The sequence below is a fragment of the Equus caballus genome, chromosome 1 (assembly GCF_041296265.1).
Source record: "Equus caballus isolate H_3958 breed thoroughbred chromosome 1, TB-T2T, whole genome shotgun sequence".
NCBI lineage: Eukaryota > Metazoa > Chordata > Mammalia > Perissodactyla > Equidae > Equus > Equus caballus.
The window spans coordinates 47,114,134-47,137,389 of record NC_091684.1 but is presented as its reverse complement, the minus strand read 5'-3'; the positions used below and the strand labels follow the sequence as shown (position 1 = coordinate 47,137,389).

At 34.7% G+C, this 23,256-nt stretch overlaps 1 long non-coding RNA gene across 1 annotated transcript in view; it reads left to right on the top strand.

Annotated features, from left to right (window-relative positions):
• The window catches only part of LOC138923514 (uncharacterized), a 139,764-nt gene extending 116,944 nt beyond the window's left edge, over window positions 1-22,820 (top strand). The window contains exon 3 of the long non-coding RNA XR_011437200.1: window positions 20,587-22,820. This is a non-coding gene — a long non-coding RNA (uncharacterized lncRNA). The remainder of the gene's footprint in view (window positions 1-20,586) is intronic.
• The last annotated feature ends 436 nt before the right edge of the window (window positions 22,821-23,256 follow it).

Sequence of the window (23,256 nt, the reverse complement as noted above, 5' to 3'; positions counted from 1 at the left end):
TCTATCCTAAGAACCTGAAATCAGAAATCTCAAGCGTCCCTTGTGCCCCTATGTTCATCGCAGCATTATTTACAATAGCCAAGTCATGGAACCAACCTAAGTGCCCAGAAACTGATGATTGGATAAAGAAGATATGGTATATATACACAATGGAATACTACTCAGCCATAAAAAAGACAAAATTGGCGCATTCGCAGCAACGTGGATGGACCTCGAGGGTATTATGTTAAGTGAAATAAGCCAGTCAGAGAAAGACGAACTCTATATGACTCCACTCATAGGTGGAAGTTAATATATTGACAAGGAGATCTGATCAGTGGTTACCAGGGGAAATCCGTGGTGGGGGGAGGGCACAAAGGGGGAAGTGGTGTACCCACAGCATGACTAACAATAATGTACAACTGAAATCTCACAAGGTTGTAATCTATCATAACATTAATAAAAAGAAATGTATGAATATAAGAACATTTAGTTCAGAAGTGGCATTTCGTAGAAGAAATATATTTATCTTAGAAATACAAAATATATACTTAAACACCAAACAAATATATCAGTACTTATGATGTGCAAACCACTTTTCTAGGTGCTGAGGAGAGATTAAAATAAAGGAAAAAAAAAATCCCAAAGCCTATACACTTCAAGATGGTTTGGTTTGGAGACTAAAGAGACAAATACATGAAAAGCTAAATATAAGTAAAAGATCATCACAAGGTACTACACAGAATAACTCTCTTGACATCGTAAAAGAATAGCTCAGATTTTCACTACGAGGAGAAGCAAAGTATTACACTAAAGGAGAATTGTTTTGGGCATCAACATTAAAAGAGAAAACACAGAGTTGGGTGTCTTTATCAGACATCCAACATCTTGTGTCTACAGTACTACTACTGGCAGCTCTCACTTAGACAGCTTAGCTGTCATCAATCTGTTTTTATTTTTATAGACCACTCCCAGACTTTAACGAAAAACAGCTTCACAATAGCGTTTCACCACTTTGCATTATAGGACATTCATCTTTTTTAGTAAAGCATTGTTCTATTCACATTCATGTTTCAGCAACAAAACAGGTATTCATGTAAATGAAACAGTTTTATTTAAATTGTCATCCAGAAAGTAATCTGTTTTAATGAACATTATGAAAAAATGTCCTTGCCTGTCCTCTCCCACACAAAATGATATCTGTAAGGGAAAGAAAAAGAAATTGGAAATTCAGAGACCCAGGGTTCAGCTTTCTCTGGAAAAATGGTTTGCAGCTGGGAATTTTAAATGTCAGGTAAGAATACCACGGAGAGTGAAGACAACACACACAAGAGAAAAGATCTAAAAAGAAGTATGAGGTTGGTTTGTCAAGTGACAGAAAGCAAAAACTTCTTTTTTTTTCTATTTGGCTTGGGGAAAACTTCCAGCTTTAGGCTCTGAAGGAGCAGAATCAAAATGAAAAGCAATTCAGCAAGGACTGCTGAGAACACATCCTGCGATGGAGAGCGGCCTTGGGACTGCTGTGTGTAACAGTGAGCAATTGTTTTGAAACACAGTACCTTGACCACTTTCAACCTATGTGATTTCTAGGTTCCCAAGGTAGTGCCTAGTCCTAGGTGATCGCAAATTTCTACTCTGCTCAAAAAGATATCTTATCATGAAGTCCTAAATTCATAATACTTTTGCTAAAGCTGTTTCTCTGAACCTCATGTGCTTGAGAGCCTGCCAGCCTTTGGCAGATATTTGTGGTGATTAGCAGAGTTCTAGTATCAAAGTCTTCGATCTCTTTTTTTAATCTGAGCCCTTTGTAAGCCACTCCGTACCACTAAAGGGTCCGTCCCAATTCTAGTCCCAATTACAATTACAATCCCAATTACAGCATACAAGAATGAGAAGAAATTAACCTAGACCACTTCAGTCCAGAAAAGCAGGCTAGGTAGGGCTGAATAGGTAAAATCACATGCCCCTAAAACACAAAGTAGCAGAGCTCTCAGAGGATAACAGAGCAACCGCTGCTGCAGACTTATGTGTTACACCTCGCTCTAGGTTCCAAAGAGCCTTTCTGCATTACCCCTGCTGTGTCAGTCTGTGATACCTCTCTGTATTCTTCCTAAACTGGGAAATAAGAAGTCTCTAAATATTGGGGAGGTCCAAAGAAAGGGCTTCCCCTAAAAAGCTGATTTTTTTTCAATGATTATCTATTTTAGATCATGCCATTCTAAGAAGAAGTTATCACTTTGGCTTTAGAGTTTAACCTCTTGCATGAATCCAAGTTCACAGCTCTGAGCTTATTCTTTCATACCTTTAGTAATAGATCTAGAAGTATTTTCTACTCTCTGGAAAAATAATGCCCTTCTTTCAGATGGACCAGGAGTATCCAATTTATTATATTTCTGCCCCACTGAAGTTTACCGATGTCAATGATCAAAATTAAGTATTTTCCCTTAAATCTTTGTGCATGTGTGTTATTATTATTGTTGTTAATGTTTTGAAAAACAAAAGCCAGCATGGTAAAAAATGCCTCAAGCCAATGTGATTGTTTTATATAGTAGGAGGCATTTTGGAACAAATGGTAATACGTCACCTAATGAAATCAGATTTTATCTTTCCATATTTTTCTCCACCATGGTTAATTATCATCTATAGTATAGTTAATTGTCTCTAACAGTTTTACCTATTTGTGGGATTCAAAAATCTTGATTTCAAGAAGCAGAACAAATGTTTCCCATTTTAAGCTCTTCTTTAACTTGATGTTTTCCCGAAAAGAATAACATCGCAGTCAAGTATTTACAATCTCTTTCAGAGTTAATGTCCTCAGTGATTCAGAATGAATATAAATGATAAATACTTCAAGTTAGTTGAAATTTAAGGTGACTTTTGTGGATCGGTAAACTGACCAAATCCTTCAGTACCCTTATTTTGTTGTTTTTTAAACTTCCAAAACTCATCCTTCTTATATGAGATAGAAATCTTCTAAAAACATAATAGTTACTGATTATTGTTTTTATTTGCGTATCCCTCATTTCAAGACAGTTTATCTCTTATCAAGACTGCCTCATTTGTTTATAAGTGTAAATAAAATATGAAGGCTTTCACTGCGTCCATTCTTTATTTTCATGACGTTTTCCCTGTTATTTTGTCACTTCTTTTCAGCTCTCTTGTTTGATTTGTGTTTACGGAAGCCGTGTTTACAGTCCATTTTATTTAGCTCTTGTGCAGTATGTTTTGTATGAAGAGTACTTTATGAGTGTGGCATCAGTCACCTTGGCCTAATAAATGTTTTACTGAACAGACTTCCAGCATTCATAATCCTATTTAGAAAATAGCACTTTTGAGTTTGGGCCTTAAAGGAGAATTTCACCTCTATAGTCCTTTGTTTTATAGTTTGTTTTGCTTTTTCCACTTCCTCAATTACAAAATTCAGGTAAAAAGTGTTTTGTTTTTTTACTGAAGAAACTGTAGAAGTATTTCCTTTATTGAATTCAAGGGATTTAACTATGTAGTATATATATATAGAGAGAGAGAGAGAGAGAAAGGTATTTGAAAACAATAATCAGGGTGTATATTTTCGGAATAACAGTGGTCAGTAAATCCCCAAAACCTTAAGAATGAGAGTTTTGGATTTAGACTGGCCAGATTTATATCATGGTTCCACGACTCAATATCTATTCTTTTTCCATCAGGTCAAATAATTTCTCTTATTCTAGGTTCCCTCCTTTGTAAAAGGGGATACCTCTCTCATAATATTCTTATGAGTAAAACTCGATATGATCCATGAAATTACTTAGCACAGTGCTTGAAATAGTAAACTCTCCCCAAGTTTTGTTGTTAATAATTGTATGACTATTATTCATTAATATATTGCAAGGAAAATGATGTTGGTACTTTTACATCCACGTGAACTTCTACTTTCTCTTTGTGGAGGATGTGAAGGAAGTACAGTGATGACTAAACTTTATTGCCCAGAATGGTAATACACTTTTGATACATTCCAGTTTTAGAAGTAAGTCAAATTTCCTACATGAGCTGATGTAGAAAAATTGCTTAATCTCCTGGGCACCAACACACTCTGACTGGCAGGGACTTCATAGTCACTGTGTGGATGAGGATTGTGTCACTGAATAGGAGCTCAGCAGGGCCCAGTGCCGAGATGGTTTAACAGTGTCTCCCATGGCAAGAGTGATAAGTGGCAACACAAGTTCAGTGTGTTTGCTGACTTTGTTCCAGACATGGTTCTTTCTCTTTGTTTTTTTTTTTTCCCCCATTCAAGTCCATTCTGATGGAAAAAGAGGAAATACGTACAGCAGCTGAGAAATTAAAGACATTCTTGAGTTCCTCCTGGAGTCGAAACAGAAACAAAACAGAGAAGGAAGAAAAAGCCAAAATACAGCCTCACTTCTACATTTCTCATTTCTGAAATGCTAAATTCTCCACCATCAGGTAATATTTAAGGAGCCACAAGAATTTCTGTATCATCACCTGCAAGAGAATCTAAACAATTAAATCTGACCTGGAAGTACTTTGAATTGTTTATCCTTTTCTGTGGCTGGGATTCTAGATTTCCTCTTACAGATATTCAAAATGAGTATCTATGATGGTCCTAGAGGACCATGTGGCTGGAACCAATGTTGAAAATATGTGAAACTGGGGATCTTGCTTTGAGGAATTTTCTACTTGTATAATTTATTCTTTCCTACTGGTACTTATCATGACCCTTATTTTAGGTACATAACGAATAATTCACACTAAGTTACAATCATTAAATTCACATTTTATTCATATCTTATTTCCCAGCATAAGGGATACCTAATGGTGACACTTCAAATGCTATGACAGACATACTTAATGAGAAGAGGATGTATCACCTCTGAAGTAATATAATTTAGTCAATAGATAACAATGATTACTATAATGTCAGCTCTACTTTTCCAGATAAGATTTCAATGGTTTTATTCCAACCACATAAAGGTAGAATTGTGTAGTGACTAAGATAGATCTGAGTATTATTAATTCCAGTATTGATCAGGCTAATTAAATACACAGGGCCTTAGTTTTATTATCTGTGAAAAGAAATTTCTTATTCTCCTAATAAAGTTGCTGTAGGGATTCAGAGATTATGTATGCATATATCTTATTTTACAGCCTGTCATATATCAAGCACTCAAGATGGAATCAATTATTAATTGTAATATAGCCTTTATCATCTTGCTTTAGAGATAATAAAAACAGTGGCCCAGAGACTCATATTGTTTATGCCCAGGGATGCCCATTAATTTAGCTGAAGAGCTGGGCAAGAACCCAGAAATACTTAACTCTAGGACAGTAAAATCATATTGGTCCAAAGAAACATTTGGTGTATAGTAGTAAAATGGGAGATCCTGAAAATAAATTAGAAAATATATGACACATCTTGGTTAACCAAAGATATTATGATCACTATTGTTAGAAATAAATTATTCAAAAAAATAATTTGCTTGAGAAGGTGAAAATCTTACTGACAAATATATATTAATGTTTCAGCCTGTCAATTACCAGTCTTTTTTTTTGGTAAAGTTCAAAAAGTTGGAACAATTTAACACATTTTTATTTCAGTTTATTAAATTCGGCTAGTAACCAGAATGATTTAATAAGGTAATATTATCTAGAAAGTCTGTCCCAAAGTCAGATTCTATCACATTTTCTACATCTTTCTATAAGTTCTGAGAGTTTGACTCATCCTTTACTTTCATGTGTCAGATATTCTTTTTGATATATATACATACAGACACATGCACACACATATAATTCTGGAAATTATATTATTTTGAAATGAGGAAATCCCATATGTGTTTGGGAAAGGCCTATGGAATAGAAGCCTTAACTTCAGAGGTTATAAATGGAACCAACCTCAAAAGTGCAAAGATTAGAAAGGCTCTCTGATGCCAATTGCCATTCGTTAAGTCCTCACTTCCTCCCATCAGTTCTATTTGTCTTCAATGTTTCCAATAACTGAATTTTTATCACTCTGTTTTCTAATCCACATCTCATTTGCACTCTATAATTCCTGATGGTAAATAAAATACAATTCCGAAGTGCCAGTTCCCAAAAGGAGGGTGCCTCACAGCTTTCCAACAGTGAGGCATTTTCTTTCTGTTTCACTATCAACATATTCTTTTTTTTTTTTTTTTTTTTGAGGATGATCAGCCCTGAGCTAACATCTGCCAATCCTCCTCTTTTTGCTGAGGAAGACTAGCCCTGAGCTAACATCCGTGCCCATCTTCCTCTACTTTATATGTGGAATGCCTACCACAGCATGGCTTGATGAGCGGTCCCATGTCCTCACCTGGGATCCGACCTGGGGGACCCCAGGCCACCGAAGCTTAACGTGTGCACTTAACTGCTGCGCCACCAGGCTGGCCCTCAAAATATTCTTATTTATGTTTATCTGAAAATTTCTTTAGCTCAGGGATTTTACATTACACTTATTTATCTGATTGTACACCAATTCCTTTTGGTTTATTATTATATTGTTCTATTTCTGTGAAAAATGTTGCTGGAACTTTGAGAGGGATTGCATTAAATCTGTGGATCATGTTAGGAAGTAAGGACGTTTTAACTATGTTAATTCTTCCAATCCAAGAGCACAGAATATCTTTCAATTTTCCTGCAACTTTACTGTATTGATTTACTATTTCCCAAAGTTTTTAGTGGATTCTTTAGAGTTTTCTACATGTAAAATCATATCATCTACAAAGTGACAGTTTCACTTCTTCCTTTCCAACTTGGATCCCTTTTATTTATTTTTCTTGCCTGATTGCTCTGGCTAGGACTTCCAAGACTGTGTTAAATAAGAGTGGTGAAAGTGAGCCTCCTTGTCTGGCTCCTGTTCTTAGAGGGATAGGTTTCAGTTTTTCTCCATTGAGATTGATATTAGCTGTGAGTTTGTCATATAGGGCCTTTATTATGTTGAGGTACTTTGCTTCTATACCCATTTTAATGAGGAACTTTATCATAAATGGATTTTGTATCTTGTCAAGTGCTCTCTCTGCAACTATTGTGATGATCATGTGATTTTTATTCTTCATTTTTTTAAATATGGTTTGTCATGTTGATTGATTTGTGGATGGTTGAACCATCCCTGCATCCCAGGAATAAATCCCACTTAGGTCATGGTGTATGACCTTTTTAATGTATTGCTGTATTCAATTTGATTGTATTTTGTTGAGGATTTTTGCATCAATGTTCATCAGTGATATTGGCCTGTAATTTTCTTTTTTTGTGTTATCCTTGTCTGGTTTCAGTATCAGGATAATGTTGGCTTCATAGAATGAGTTAGAAAGCTTCCCCTCCTCTTCAATTCTTTGGAAGGGTTTGAGAAGGATCGGTATTAAATCTTCTTTGAATGTTTGGTAGCTGTCCAGTAGGTCTCCAGAGAAGCTGTCTGGTCCTAGCCTTTTATTTTGGGAGGTTTTTGATTATTATTTCAATCTCCTTACTGGTGACTGGTGCATTCAAGTTCTCTATTTCTTCTTGATTCAGTTTTGGAAGGTTGTATGTTCTAAGAATTTATCCATTTCTTCTTGATTATCCAATTTGTTGGCATATAGCTTTTCATAGTATTCTCTTATAATCTTTGTATTTCTGAGGTGTCCATTGCAATTTCTCCTCTTTCATTTCTGAGTTTGTTTATTTGAGCCTTCTCTCATTTTTTCTTGGTGATTTTAGTTACAGATTTGTCAATTTTCTTTGTCTTTTTAAAGAACCAGCTCACAGTTTCATTGATTTTTTTCTATCTTTTTTTAGACTCTATGTCATTTATTTTTACTCTGATTTTTATTATTTCCTTCTTTCTACTGATTTTGGGCTTTGTTTCCTCTTCTTTTTCCAGTTCCTTTAGGTGCACTGTTAGATTGTTTATTTGAGACTTTTCTTGTTTGTTGAGCCAGACCTGTATTGCTATAAACTTCCCTCTTAGAACTGCTTTTGCTGTATCCCATAAATTTTGGAATGTTGTATTTTCATTTTCATTTGTCTCAATGTATTTTTTGATTTTTCCTTTGATTTCTACATTCACTCTGCCGTTGTTCAGTACCATTTTGTTTAATCTCTACATATTTGTGTCTTTTCCAATTTTCTTCCTGTAGATGATTTCTAGTTTTCTACCATTGTGGTCAGAAAAGAAGCTTTGTCTTATTTGAATCTTCTTCAATTTATTGAGACTAAAACAAGTCCATAAAACAATGGCCTAATATGTGATCTATCCTGGAGAATGTTTCATGTGCATTTGAGAAGAATGTATATTCTGCTGTCTATTTCTCCTTTTATGTCTGTTAATTGCTTTATATGTTTCATGCTTCTATGTTGGGTGCATAGATATTTACAAGTGTTCTTATCTTCTTATGGATTGTTTCCTTTACTGTTATGTAGTGCCCTCCTTTGTCTCTTGTTACAGTTTTTGTTTTAGGGTCTATTTTGTCTGATAGTATTTCTATCAGCTTTCTTTTCATTGCCATTTGCATGGAGTATCTTTTTCTATCCTTTCACTTTCTGTTTGTGAGTGACTTTATGTCTGAAGTGTGTCTCTTGTAGGTAGCACATATATGTGTCTTGTTTTTTTCATCCAGTCAGTCACCCTCTTCCTTTTGATTGGAGCATTTAGTCCATTGACATTTAAAGTAGCTATTGACAAGAATGTACTAATTGCCATTTTTTTTCTTTTTTTCTGGGTGTTTTAGTAGTTCTTCTATGTTCCTTTCTTCTTCTCTTGCTCTCTTACCTTATGGTTTGTTGGCTTTCTTTAGTATTACATTTGGGTTCCTCTCTCTTAATTTTTTGTGTATTTATTATAGGCTTCTGGTTTGTGATTTCCATGAGGTTCATATATATTACCCTATGTATATAGCAATCTACATTAAGTTGGTAGTCTCTTCAGTTTGACCTCTTGCTAAAGGCTCTACTCTTTTACTCATCTACTGGCACATTTTATGCTTTTTGATATCATATCTGTCGTCTTTTTTTGTATGTGTGTATCTGTTACCCTCTTATAATGGAAATAATTTTAGTACTTTTGTCTTCATATTGACCTTCATATTAGTTTTATAGGTGCTTCATCTGCTACTTTTATTGTATATTTGCCTTTACCACTGATTTTATTGCTTTCTTTTTTTGATGATTGTCTTATTTCTATTTGTGGTCTTCTCTTTTCCACTTAAGTAAATGCCTTTAGCATTTCTTGTAAAGCTAGTTTCTTGGTGATAAACTAGTTTAATTTTTACTTGTCTGGGAAATTCTTTATCTCTCTTGACATTCTGAATGGTAACCTTGCCGGGTAGAGAGTTCTTGGCTGTAGGTCTTTTCCTTTTAGCACTTTAAATATATCATGCCACTCCTTTCTAGCATGTCAGGTTTCCGCTGAGAAGTCGGCTGATAGCCTTATGGGGTTTCCTTTGAATGTAACTTGTTGCCTTTCTCTTGTGACTTTTAGGATTCTATCTTTAACTTTAATTCTTGGCATTTTAATTATAATGTGTCTTGGTGTGGGCCTCTTTGAGTTTGTCTTGTTTGGTGCTCTCTGTGCCTCCTCTACCTGGATGGCTGTTTCCTTCCTTTGATTAGGAAAGTTTTCAGCTATTATTTCTTCACATAGATTCTTGCCCTTTGTTTCTCTCTTCTCCTTTGGGGATACCTATAACACAGCTTTAATTGCACTTGATGTTGTCCCAGAGGTCCCTTATACCATCCTCATTTTATAAAATTCTTTTTTTTTGCTTTGTTCAGCTTGGGTGATTTCCTCTGTTCCATCATCCAGCTCACTGATCCTTTCTTCTGTATCATCTACTCTGCTATTGAGACCCTCTAGTGAAGTTTTCATTTCTGGTGTTGTATTATTCCTTGCTAAGTGGTTCTTTTCTATATTTTCCAATTCTTTGTTGAAGTTCTCAGTGAGTTCATCCGTTCTTCTCCCAAGATCAGTGAACATCCTTAAGACTATTCATACTCTTATCTAGTAGATTGTTTTTTTCTGTTTATTTCAGTTCTTTTTCTGTGGTTTTTTCCTGTGCCCTTACTTGCAACATATTCCTTTGTCTCCTCATTTTGTCTCTTTCTTTGTGCTTATAACTACGTATTAGGTAGTTCAGTTACAACTCCCCATCTTGGAGAGGTGGCCTCATGTAAGAGATGACTTATCAGGCCCTCTCATCACCAGTTCCAAATGTTCCAGGAGTGTCCTCTGTGTGGGCTATCTGTGTCCTTCTGTTATGGTGGGGCTCCTCTGTTGTTGCCCATGAAGGCTAGTCTGTCCCCCTGGCCAGCGAGTTTTAATGCTCAGCTTGTGTGGCTACTATGGTCCTTTCAGTCACTTTATGAGACATGGGGAGCAGTAGGACAGTTGGCTGCTGGGTCTATTTGCACATTCCTGTTGCAGTTTTTCTGTTAAGTGAATAAGCCCCCATCATGGCTGGTTGCTATGCTCAGGGGCTTATAGTTGCTATAGGCCTCTGGCCTGCAAGGCTGTTGTCAGCTCTCTCAGGTTTGCAGCTGAGCCCCAGGTCTGGGAGCAGCCAATTGTTTCAAGCTTTGAAGGTGGGGGCCAATACCCTATGTGGCTGTTTGAGAAGCACAAGTCTGCCTCAGCTATCAGGCCCCACTGCCCACAGGGACACACAATCCATCAACACAGTCCTTCCTCATGCATGCACCCCAATCTACTGAAGTGGAACAAGTTTCCTCACTGCAAAAGCCCCTCACACTCCACCAATGCAAGCCTGCCTTTCGCACATACCCTGCCCCACCAAGGTGGACCCAGTCACCTGCTTGCAGAGGTTCCAGGGATCCCACCTATACCCACCCACAAGTTGCCCAAGGATCTGCCTTTGGGTGGGTCTAGTCCCTAGGGCTGGCTGCCTGCCCTGGCTGGCCTGGATTAAACTGTTGCTCTACGGGGTGTGCCAGACCCCTCCCCTAACAGGCCCGGGGAAGAATTCCAATGGCATCTGCCAGCACTCCACACAGAATAATGGCCTCTGCCAATGTCTGAGCCCCTGAAGAGGTCTTATCTCTCACCAAGATGCACCCAGAGCCTATCAGGTGAGTCTCTTTCCACCAAAGAACTGTGCACCTTTTTTTCTGGTGATTTTAGGTTGCTTTCAGAAATGGGTGAATTTGTGAGTGGGCCCTTTAAGAACAGGCTTTTCTTCTCTTATACTCTGATAGTTTTTCTGGGTGTATTCCCCGTTGTAGTCAATAGCCAGCAAAGCCAGGTATTATGGCACTTGTCTCAGTTGTTATGAGTCCAAAAGCTGCTTATTGTGGTAATGCTTCCCCGCTCAGATCCCCACTCCTCCAGCGAAGGCTTTGTACCATAGGTTTGCTCCCAGCTGGCCATTAAGCATTGTAGGTCAAAGTTGCCTTTTTCTCTCCAGAAAGTAATTTCTGCTTTTTATCCAGTTTTCAGTTCTCTTTTAGGGGTAATTGTTCCAAGATTAGTGGTAAATTCAGTGTGTCTGTGGGAGGAGGTGAATTCAGAGTCCACCTATGCCTCCATCTTGATACTATCCTCCACATATTATATTTATATATGTATTTAAAACCACAGAATACATTTGCAATTCTTTTCTTTTTTGCTTTCATCAGTCAACTTAAAAACACATAGCAAATATTTTATATTTACCTACATATTTACAACTTGTGGTACTTTCAAGTCCTTTTGGAAGATTTAAGGTTGCTTCTGGCATAATTTTCCTTAACTTACAGGTCTTAATTTAACATTTATTGAGTGGAAAATCTTTATTTCACTTTATATATATTTGCTAGATACAGATTGACTGTTTTCTTCATCACTTTAAAGGTGCCATTCCACTTTCTTCTGGCATGCATTTTACAGCTGAGAATTCTGTGATATTTCTTATCTGTTTTTCTATATTTGTAATATGGCCTTTTAACTCGTTTCTTTTAAGAGTTTCTGTTTGTAATTCCTTTGCTGCAATGTGTGTTAAAGTGGTTTTCTTTCTGTGTATCTGGCCTTGATTTGTTGAGTTTCTGCAACTTGGGTTCATAATTTTCAATAAATTTGGAAGAATGTTGACCATTATTTCTTCAGTTATACATATTTTGAAATGCATGATAATATTTCAAAGTTCAATGAGTGTTTATTTTTTCTCAACATATTTTTCCCTCCCTGCTTTAGTTTGAATAGTTTCAATTTCTGTATATTCTGTACAAGATCATTGATTTTATCTTCTGGAGTACATAATAGCCCATCCAGTGAATATGTAATCTCAGAGATTAAAATTTTTCTTCTCTAGAATTATTTTTTAAAATATTTCTTAAATTCCTAAGTTAATTATGATTCAATTTTTATTTAAATCTTTGAGTATATTAATAATAACTGTTAAAATACTTGTCTGCCTATCCTTACATCTCTGTCATGTCTGTTTTTTTTTCCCCTCTTGTTTATGGTTTATCTTTTCCTAACTCTTTTATGTTTAATAATTGTATTAATAAACAATTAATAAACACTTGTATTAATTTATGTATTTATTAATATGATTTTATGATCATAATGTTACATGATTGAATGTCTGAGTTTAGTCACCTTCCTTCTGTGTGTGTTGAAGATTATTTGTCAGTCAGCTTGATTCTTTTGAGGTGTTTTTTTAAACTTTGAATAGGTCTAGAGTAGCTTTTGCTCTAGTTCTACGTTAGTGCCACTACTAAAGCATTATCCTGCTGAGGTCTCTATTAAATACTCTGGTGTTCATCAAAGTATGTTCATCAAATGATTGTAGCTCAAATTTCTTCCATCCCTGTATAAAGTTCTGTGAATTGCTCAGCTTATAATTTTTCAGTTACTCTTTGCTTTGCCTTATAAAATTGTACCCTCTGCAGATGTCATTTCTTATGATCTAACAGACTAAACATGGCCCATAAGACTGTTACAGCTCTTTCTGTTATATCTTCTTCCTCTTATTTACTCTGCACTGTGAATTCTAGTTGCTTCGGTCTCCTCTACATCTGGCTTGATTTTTCTCAATTTGGAGAGATTGCCGGGTTCTGTTTGTGGTGCCCCTCTCTGCTATACACAAGAAATGCCCTCCATGCAGAAATTCAGGGGAATTATAGGGTTTATAGCACCTTTGTCACTGACTAGAGTTATGTGTTACATGTTTTGCAATATCTGCAACTTTTCCCATATTTTTTCCAATTTCGCTTGTTTTTGATATCAGGATAAATCCAATACCAAATACTCTGTTGTTAGCAGTGAAAAACATCCTCTAAGTGTTCTTGTTGGTTATACTGTTTTCATTGTGAATTGAAAATTTCTATGCATTATAAGTGATTTCCCTTCATAAGTATTATCAGAAAAATAGACACTAATTGTGACAGTTATCTGTTGTAAAAAATCATTCTGCCAAATTAAAACTCTTAAAATTTACTGTCTTAACCAATATAAGCATATTTTTAATTTCATGAGTATTTGATACCTTTATAAAGTTTAAAGCTGGAGTTAAAATATAAAGTTATTAGCTATAATTCAGATATTTTTCTCTACCAGTTTTCCATGTGAAGTTCCCAGAGGACATCGGATCAAAATATTGCAAATAACCTCAGAAAAACTTTCTAAATTCCTTGATGATGAATATTTTTACTTAATTTTTCTTTGAATGCTATAGTTTTGTAATGAACTAAATGCTGATTTAGTTCAATGAACTAGTTATGCAGAGCACAACTTCAATATGTGGTGTCTGTCAGTGTCATCCATAATCCTGCTAACTGTCAAACAGGGAAGGCAGATTTTTCATAACATTTTCCCATGAGGCATATTCTTCTCAGTATTTTATAAATGACTTATTATGCGTGTAACTTCACTTACCTTATATTAAATTCACATGCATTTTGATAAAAATTGCTGTCATTGAATTCTATTTTCCATAGTAATAACCATCCTCTTTGACTTGTGTTTCAGTAACTTTAAAAACATTTTTCCTTTTACAGGAAAGTAGTATTTTCAGTATTATCTTCTTAAAGTTACAATTAGAATGTGAAATTCATATAGCCTCAGATAAGAGAAGTTAATCTCTGAAGAATTTAAAATGTTCTTAGAATGATTTGAAATTTGTGAGATGTATTTAGATGTTAATGCATATAAAATATGCATTTACATATTTATGTATTCATTACATATGTATATATGCATATTTATATCTGCATAATTTTATATATTTATATTTATAAATGCATTTATATATAATTATGTATAATTATATATTATATAATATATATAAAGTAAATATATTATTTATATTATATATGAAAATGCAAATATTTATATATGCATTAACATCTAAATGTGTATATATATATAAAATGATATTTCAGAATTTTAAAAATGTCAAATAATCATATGAGGTTTTAATAAAACTGTAGTGTCCTATGTTCTCTTTCTCTATCATATCCTTTTCCCCAGAGGCAATTGTTTTCTATTCTTTTAGCCAATTATTCCCATATTCCTCCATATCTTTGAACAATGTGCTTACATTTCTATTATTCGACCTTTAATTTATAGATATTATCTATTGATTTTTTTTGCTATTATGAAAGATTAGAATTTAGCATCCCTCAAGAACTCCACACATACTTTCCAGCACTAATCTTCCCACTATCACTGTGTCATAAATTTGATCACTGTGCAAGTTTATTATCACCAAAGAAAAGATATACAGAACTGTGCCATGCTGTATCCTGTGATTGCTTGTCATTTCCTTCATAACATTTTGTTTTTTCTTGGTAACATTGATCTTTTATGTTTCCACTTATTTAGTTTTCTATGTCCATATCATAAATTCAACCCATGACTTTCAATTTTTTAAAGCTTCTTTTTAATAAGTGCTGATAGATTAGATAATCTATTAATTTATTATATTTGAAGAAATCTCTCTCAGAGCCCTCTAACCACTTGACTCTCACTTAATGCCTTCCTTAGCTTGATGCAGAGTTGTCATATAAGTATATTCCTTCAACACTGTTCTGGAAATTGCTCTTGTCTGTTATCCATTTGAATTGCCTTTTTTGAAACCTATGACTACTTTATTCTCATTTATTCCTTTATTATAGTGTAAAATATCCTCCAATATCTTGCTGAGATAGGGTCATTGGGTAGCAAAGTTTCTGAGACTCCATATGTATGAAAATACCTCTATATGCCCGGCCTGTCAAACATGTAAAGGTAGTTTGGTTGAATATAGACATATAGTCTGGAAACATTTTTCCCACAGAATACAGAAGGCGTGTTCCATCATGATCTACCTTTGAGTGTTGCTGTAACTCCAATGCCATCCTGATTCGTGATCCTTTATAGGAAACTGTACAATGGAACATTTTCTTCATCCTCAGTTCTGAAATTTCACCTTGATGGACTATTCTGTGGATTAATTTTCATTTAATTTGGCGAGTACTTAGATTACCATTATAATCTAACAATGTCTATATTTTAAATCTGGGAAATATATTTGAATTGTTATGATTATTACTTTTAATTGAATTTTTTTTGGAGAATGTATTTTCACATGCAGTTGTAATGCCATATACATGTTACCTATTTCCCCTCGATGGTAAGATTTTGCAAAACTATAGTATAATGTCACAACCAGGATATTGGCATTTATATAATCAGATAATTTTATGTAGATTTCCCCATTTTACTTGTTCTCATGTGTACGTGTTTAGTTCTATACAGTTCTGTCACATGTGTAGTTTCATGTGTCCATCACCACAGTCAAGATACTAAACAGTTCCATCAACACAAGCGTTTTTTGTGTTTCCCTTTTATAATTCTATCAACTTCCCTTCTACATCTCTCCCGTCTCTTACTTCTAGCAAGCAACAATCTGTTCCTTATAAATTTTTTCATTAAAGATCTTTCATAAATGGAATCAAAGAGTATGTAACCTTTTGAGATTGGCTTTTTTCACATAATGTTATCTCCTGGAGACTCATCCAAGTCGTTGCCTCTATCAATAGTTTGTTCTTTTTGTTGTTTCTGAGTAGCATTCCATAGTATGGATGAGCCACAATTTGTATAACAATGCACCTGCTGAAGGACATCTGAATTGCTTCCCTTTTTTGCCTATTAAAAACAAAGCTCCTCTGAACATTTATGTATAGGTTTTTGTGTGAAAATAAATTTTCATTTCTCTAGGATAAATGCCCAAGAATGTGCTTGCTGGATCATATGGTAATTACAATTTTAGCTGTGTAAGAAACTGTCAAACTGCCACAGCGACTGTAGTATTTTACACCCCCACGAGCAATGTGTAAATGATCCAATTTCTCCAATTCCTCACCAGCATTTGGTGTATCATGCTTTTTTTGTTTTAGCCGTCCTGATAGGTATGCAATGAGATCCCAGTCTTTGTATTTACTTGGTCATTAATGATCTTGAACCACTTTTCACGTGCATAGTTACCATTCTTAGATTCTCCTCAGTGAATTGTCTGTCTTCAGTTCTGACAATGAAATGAAATTTAAAGTTTTGCTTTGAGATAGCTCTAATGAACTATGGTGATTTATTGTTTAAGTTTAGCTTCAATCCAAAGCTCTGTAAAAAGCCCCAGGTATAACTTCTGCATCATAAGATCCCTGTTACTGAGGTAGACAGTGGCATCTTTTTCCTTCTCCACCCTCCTGATCTCTGCTTCTCATCAGTGAGGAAGAAGATGATTCCATGATGCCATTTCCAGAAGAGCAGGGTGTTGGGATTCACAGTATAATAATGAAAGAACGCTCATTTTCTTTGATGTTTCAAGTTACTGGGCAAAATTCACTTATGTGGAATCTTACTGCCCTTAGTATCAGTTCTTAAATAGGAAAGAGAATATTGGTGCCAACTCTTTCTTGATACATTTGATACACCAGACATTCTAAGACATATTATTAATATAGGTGAAGCCAGATTAGACTCCCACTCAGCCATCCATTAGAATAGCTTCATCTCCTTTCTTCCACTAAAAGATATTCTAATAATCCAGAATTAATAAAATACTTCAAGTTTAGAAACAAGTTAAATAAGCCAAGATAGTTATTAGTCAGTGGTTCTATGATTGATCTAGCTATAGGAGGAAACCTTCTAGCCACCAAGTATAATTGTGTAGGAAGCTATTGAAAATGAGATTTCCTGTACCCTAATATAGGCCTATTAAAACATAAATTCTGGGGGCAGACCCCATGAAACCATATTGCTCTAAGGCTTCCCAGATGGTGTAGATAGGTTTGGAAAACATTGACTTTGAATCCAAACAGGATACAAATTCAGAAACAGAATATCTGTAGGATATAAAAAATCCAAGAAATAAGGATCAAAATTATAAGCAGAGAGCTGGAGCTTATGGTAAAACTACTGTGGTATTTTCCAAATCACTGATTTTTTAATAATAGTTTTATATGTATCTGATAGGATGCTGTTATTTGGCTCCCCTGAAAGGAATATAACCCCCAATGGTGGTGGCTCTTCATCTAAAAATCAACTTTTTATTCTCAAGATGAGTTTGCTCATGGATGTAAATGAATCCTCACTGGTTATGAGAGTCAATGAGTCTTATGAGATGGAATTGATTTCTTGGCTACTTTAATATGTTAGACTTTATTGACCCTGGGGTGAATGAAAAAGGCTTGGGAGACAAGTGATTACTTTGGCTGAGATAACTGGCTTTCATCCCTCTAGAAATCGCCAACAAGCAATGAAATTTGCTAAGATGGCTATACAGTGGTCCCACATCTCTCAGAGTTTTTGAATATAGCGTAAGGTTTAATGTCTTGAAAACAATGTGAGAAAATATCTGTTAGAATTTATACGTATGTATATATTCTACCCTATCCCATTAATATATACAGAAGACCATTCAGAATAGAAATCATGGAAATTTAAAACAGCTGAGCAAGACAATAGTGCATATACCTTGGGAAAAGTGTTCTTTTGAACATTTTTGTTCCTGGTACAGTTTCTATTATAAGAGCTTGCAGAGTTACTTTCTTCAAAGAAAGAAAATTTGTTTAGATATATACTAATTTCTACATTCTATATAATGGTCCCCATAAGAAAAAAATATTTTTCATCAGGGTCCCAAATATTTGCTGTTATATTTAAAGTGTATAAATACACTTTTCTACCTAGATAATGTGCACATTATAAAATACTTAAAATATAACTTTTAAAATAAGGAGATAAACTTCACATAGGTAGAAGTTAACATATTTTCTTCTGAAAATCCTATAATAATGCCTGGGAGCATGTGTCCAAGACCGGGGATTATTGGAAAGAACAAACAAAGAAGTGCGCTTTTAGAGGAAATACATCACACTAGGCAGAATAGGACCACACTGGTTGTCACAGATGACTGGTCCACTTAGAGATGACCTAGCTGACAGCATTATTCATACCTTATGATGTGGCATTTTCATCCCTTTCCTGCTATAAAAAAGTAGTATATTATTAATTCACTTTCTATTTATATTTAACACATAGGATGAATTAATTCTGCCTGTAACTTATAAGCTATTTTCTTACTCACTATCTGTGTTTACCACATCTTCTGAGTTTCCATTTGAATGTATAAGATACTCGATTACTCACTATCTATGCTTAACCTTTTCTCTGAATTTCATCAGTCCTATTTCTTCTTCTTGTTTATAATAGCCTAATCCAAAATTGCCAAATAATACAGCAAATATATATTGTACCCACTCCTAAAATATTCAATTAACTAGCTCTAGTACATTATTACTAATACGTTTAAAACTATCTATTACTAGTATAAAACAGCATCTTTATAGGATTCACATCATCAGTGTAAGTTCAAACACTCAAGCCCATCCAAAGTTCCAACAGTGAGGATACGATTGTCTTTCCCAATCATGTACCACTGGGTACCTACTTAACAGTGACATTGTGGGTCATAGCACAGATGTACGTTTAACGTTATTTGAAAACACTAAAGAGTTCTGCAATGTGGTTGTACCATTTTGCACTCACATCAGCAAGTTATGAGATTTCCAATTGCTTTACATCTTAGCCACATTGTGTTGCCAATCTTTTTTATTTAAGCTACTCCAGCAGGTTTAAAGTGGTATCTCATTGTGGTTTTAATTAGAATTTCCTGCTGATTAATCATGTTGAACATCTTTTCTCATGTTTATTGGACAGTCATCATCTTGTTTTGTAATAGTCTGTTCAACTCTATGCCCAAGTTTTAAATTTAGTAGTTATCTTTTTCGTTAACATTCTCATAAGCATCTTCTCATGGGTTGTTGGCCATCTGTATATCAGTTGAAGTGTTTGTCCAAATATTCTATACTTTTCTTATTGAGTTGTTTGTGAATTTATTCTTTTTCTCCAGCTTTATTGAGAAATAATTGACAAATAAATTTGTAAGATATTTAAAGTGTACAAGGTGATGATGATGTATGTATGTATTGTGAAAAGGTTGTGAACTTATTCTTGAGTTGAAAGAGTTCTTTATGTATTCTAGATACAAAACCTTTGTCTGATATACATGCTGAAAATATTGTTCCCAGATCATGGCTTGTATATTCGTCTTCTGCAGTTGTTGGGAGTAGTGTTCTATAAATGTCAATTAGGTCACTTGGTGATACCTTCTATACTTTATTGGTTTTTGTTCTGCTTATTCTATCAATTATTAAGACAGAGTGTATGAGTATGCAAATTAGACTGTGAATTTGTCTAATTTTCCTTTTAAGTTCTGTGAATTTTTGACAGTTTTTAAACATTTTGTTTTATATGCACACATTTAGAGTATTTTATTTTCTTTTTATGGGGGGCTGGAGTGGAGTGAGGTGGACTTTGATTATCATTTTGAAATGTCCTTCTATATATGTAGTAGTACTATTTAACTCGAAGGGTATTTTTTCTGATATTAATGTAACATCAGTTTTCTTATGCTTAGTGTTTCTGTGGTATATTTTTTTCATGCATTTACTTTGATCATATCTGTCTTTATAATTAAGGTGTGTTTCTTGTAAATAGCATATAGATCTTGCCTTTTATGGCTTTTTCTTTTAAAAAAAAAATCCAGAATGCTACTGTGTGTCTTTTCATTAGACTGTGGAGTCCGTTTATGTTCAATATAATTAATGATATAATTTATTTAAATCTCTTCTGGACTTTTGCCTTTAATTTATACCATTTATTTTTTGTTCTTTTATTCCTTATTTCCTGCTTTTTTTGTGATGAATTGCATAATATGTAGTATTACATTTCTTTCTCTCTCTCTCTATACACACACACACACAAACAAACATATGTATAAGTACACACACACACATATGTAACTATACCTCAGTGTATTCTTGTTTAGTCATTCCTTGAGAAATTACAATACGCATCTTTACGCTATCATATTCTACCATTAAATATGCTGTTACATGAACCACGTAAGAACATATGCCTATATAATTCTATTTATTCCCTTCCCACCCTTTGTGTTTTTATCTTATATTTTATTTATATATACATGCCACAAAACATTGTTGTATTTTTGCATCAAACAGCCAATATTCTTGATTATATTTATCTAGATATATACCTTTACCAGTGTCCTCCATTCTTCTCTACAGATCCAGGACTCCATCAGGCATCATTTCTCTTCAGTCTGCATTAACATTTCCTGAAGGTAAGTCTGTGGAAACAAATTATCACATCATCTGTCTGTTTGAAAATATCTTTATTTTGCTTTCCTATTTTTAAAGATAATTTCACTGGATGTAGAATTCTTGGTTGACAGGTTTTTTTACCTTCTTCATTTTTTTAAATAAATTTTCCATTTCTAGTATTTCCATTTGCTTTTGTTTTATAGTTTTTCTATCTTTGCTGAAATTTAAAATTTTTGGATAAGTTATCTAACCTTTTTACTATATCTTTATCACAGCTACTTTATTCTTTCCGTGTGATTCCAATATCTGAATGATTTCTTGTCCTGATTCTATTGATTTCTACTGTCTTGACCAATTGCCACTTTTTTTGGCTATGTCTTGTAACCTTCACTTATATGCCACACCTTATGTATAAAAGAACACAGCCTCTCTTCTGCCAGGCAGCTAGAGTGATATCTCAGTCAATCCAGGACTACGCTGGGAGGATCTGGGCTTTGTTACAACTTTGGTTCAGGTCTCTACCACTTTCGGATGCTTGGAGGCAGGATCAGGTCTTTCCCTTGGATAGGGTCAAAGCATTAAGTGCTAGTAAAATACTGGAGATCTGTCTATTGTCCACTGTGGAGAGTCTCACCCCCAGGCCTGTCGGAGATATTTTGGCAGCCCAGCTCCCAGATTTTTTGGTCACTGAGAAGTGACCGTTCCTCTCCTGTCCCTCCCCTGTTTTTGTTTTTGTTTTGTTTTTAACCTAAGGGGATCTCTTTCAGTTCTCTTGTTCCCTCCTTAGTGTTTCAAAGGCCTTTGTCCTACATTCTTTTAAGATATGTAATGTCTTGAAGGATTCTCCAGCCACATTGTCAGTTACAGTTTGTTCAAAGTTGGAGGTGCCTGTCATGAATTACACTCAGCTCTTCCACCTTGCTTCCACCTTCAGAAGCAACATTCTACTTGTGAAAAGCCTGTGCAGCCTCACAGCGATATCTCCTAGCTATTATTTGCTGCAGTCTCCTGCGCAACACTTGGCTTTGGCCAAACTACCCTCCTCTGATGCACTTGGTGAAGACGCATATTTAAGATTTGGCAAGTGAGTACAGACTCACTTTATTAACGAGGCTCCTCAGGATTCTAATCTATCATGGTAGTCCACGTGTGGCAGTTCAAAGTTCCTTAACAGTTTGGGTGATTTTGCTGTCTCCTGTTTTACGGCACGTTTCTCTTCCTCACAAATCTACCAGGACTGAGAATAGTCCATGAGCCTCTTCTTTCATATGAAAGGCTTTTTGCTTTCTGAAGTTTAGTTTATTTAGATTTCTTTGTGTCTATAGATCTCTGATGAGGTTTTTAATGCTATGCTTTTGTAGCTTATCCAGCTTTTAAAAATTATTATTAAGGTAAGTCAATGATCTCTTTTGAATTCTTATCTCTGAGGTTAAGACTTGCTCTACTATATATATTATGGCTATGCCTTCCAGGGCATTGGGTTCAGCTGAATGAATGAATGAATGCATGCATGTGTGAACGAGGGCAAGATGCATTACCACACTCCGCTTGTAATATCCATAATACCTTACATTTAGATAATCATTTTCACTTTTAAAAGCACCTTTATACATTTAATATACATAAGTAGGTAATTATAAAGCTAATGTTTATTGCATCTCAACCCTGTGTGAGACACTAAACAAAGCACTTTATGCAAATTATATCGTTGGGTCCTCACAATCTATGGGTCTTAATTTTCTTATAACGGAGCAGGAAAATGAAGAACACGGAGGGTAAATAGAGGTAGCAGAGCTAGGATTTGAATTAGGAGTTTCCTGCTTAAAATATCCCTCTTATTAAGTACTAAAATACTGTTTCTCCACTTATTTGTACATGTTTCTCCTCTTGAGAAAACTGAGTGTGTGTTTATGTGTGTGTGAGAAAACTGTATGTGTGTGTGTGTGTATTTTGCACTAGAAAGTAGTATTCTAGGTCAGTAATTCATAATTCAAATTCCAGTAATATATTTCTAATTTCTGTATACCAAGAAAGGCCTAAAAAACAATCATATAACATTACTAAGAACAAAGACTATTCTAACCAACATATTCTAAAAATATTCTAAAAGTCTGAGGGGTCAAAGTGAAATCATAATCTGGTACTTTCTTCATTCTAATTACATTCTAATGTTATGACTCCCCTTTCCACCAAAAAAAGAGGCAAAAGAAACTTGGATCACAAAATGAAGATGAACTTCTGTGGATTTCAGCTTTAATATTTAAAATATCATAAAATAGAAACAGTAAGAGCATGATTGAAAGTATGTGTTGGGAATTATCTTTTTCATACTCTTTATCATTCCATTGAGTCACAAAAGTAGAGGGAGCAGTAGATTTAACCTTCCAGCAGAAACCCTTGGTTGTGGTAGATAGACTTAATTACCTCTTAACTGAATAAAACCTTTTTGGGGGCAATAAATGGGGAGAGGAAACCCTATGAGGGAAATACATGATTATTTCTGCTAATTTAGAATGGAAACATGGAAAATTTTCATCTAACATTGTACATACTCTTAACTTATCACAATATTTTATTTTTACTATAGGTCTTATTTCTACCTTATTTGTCACCTGTTATTTTAGAAAGATCTCT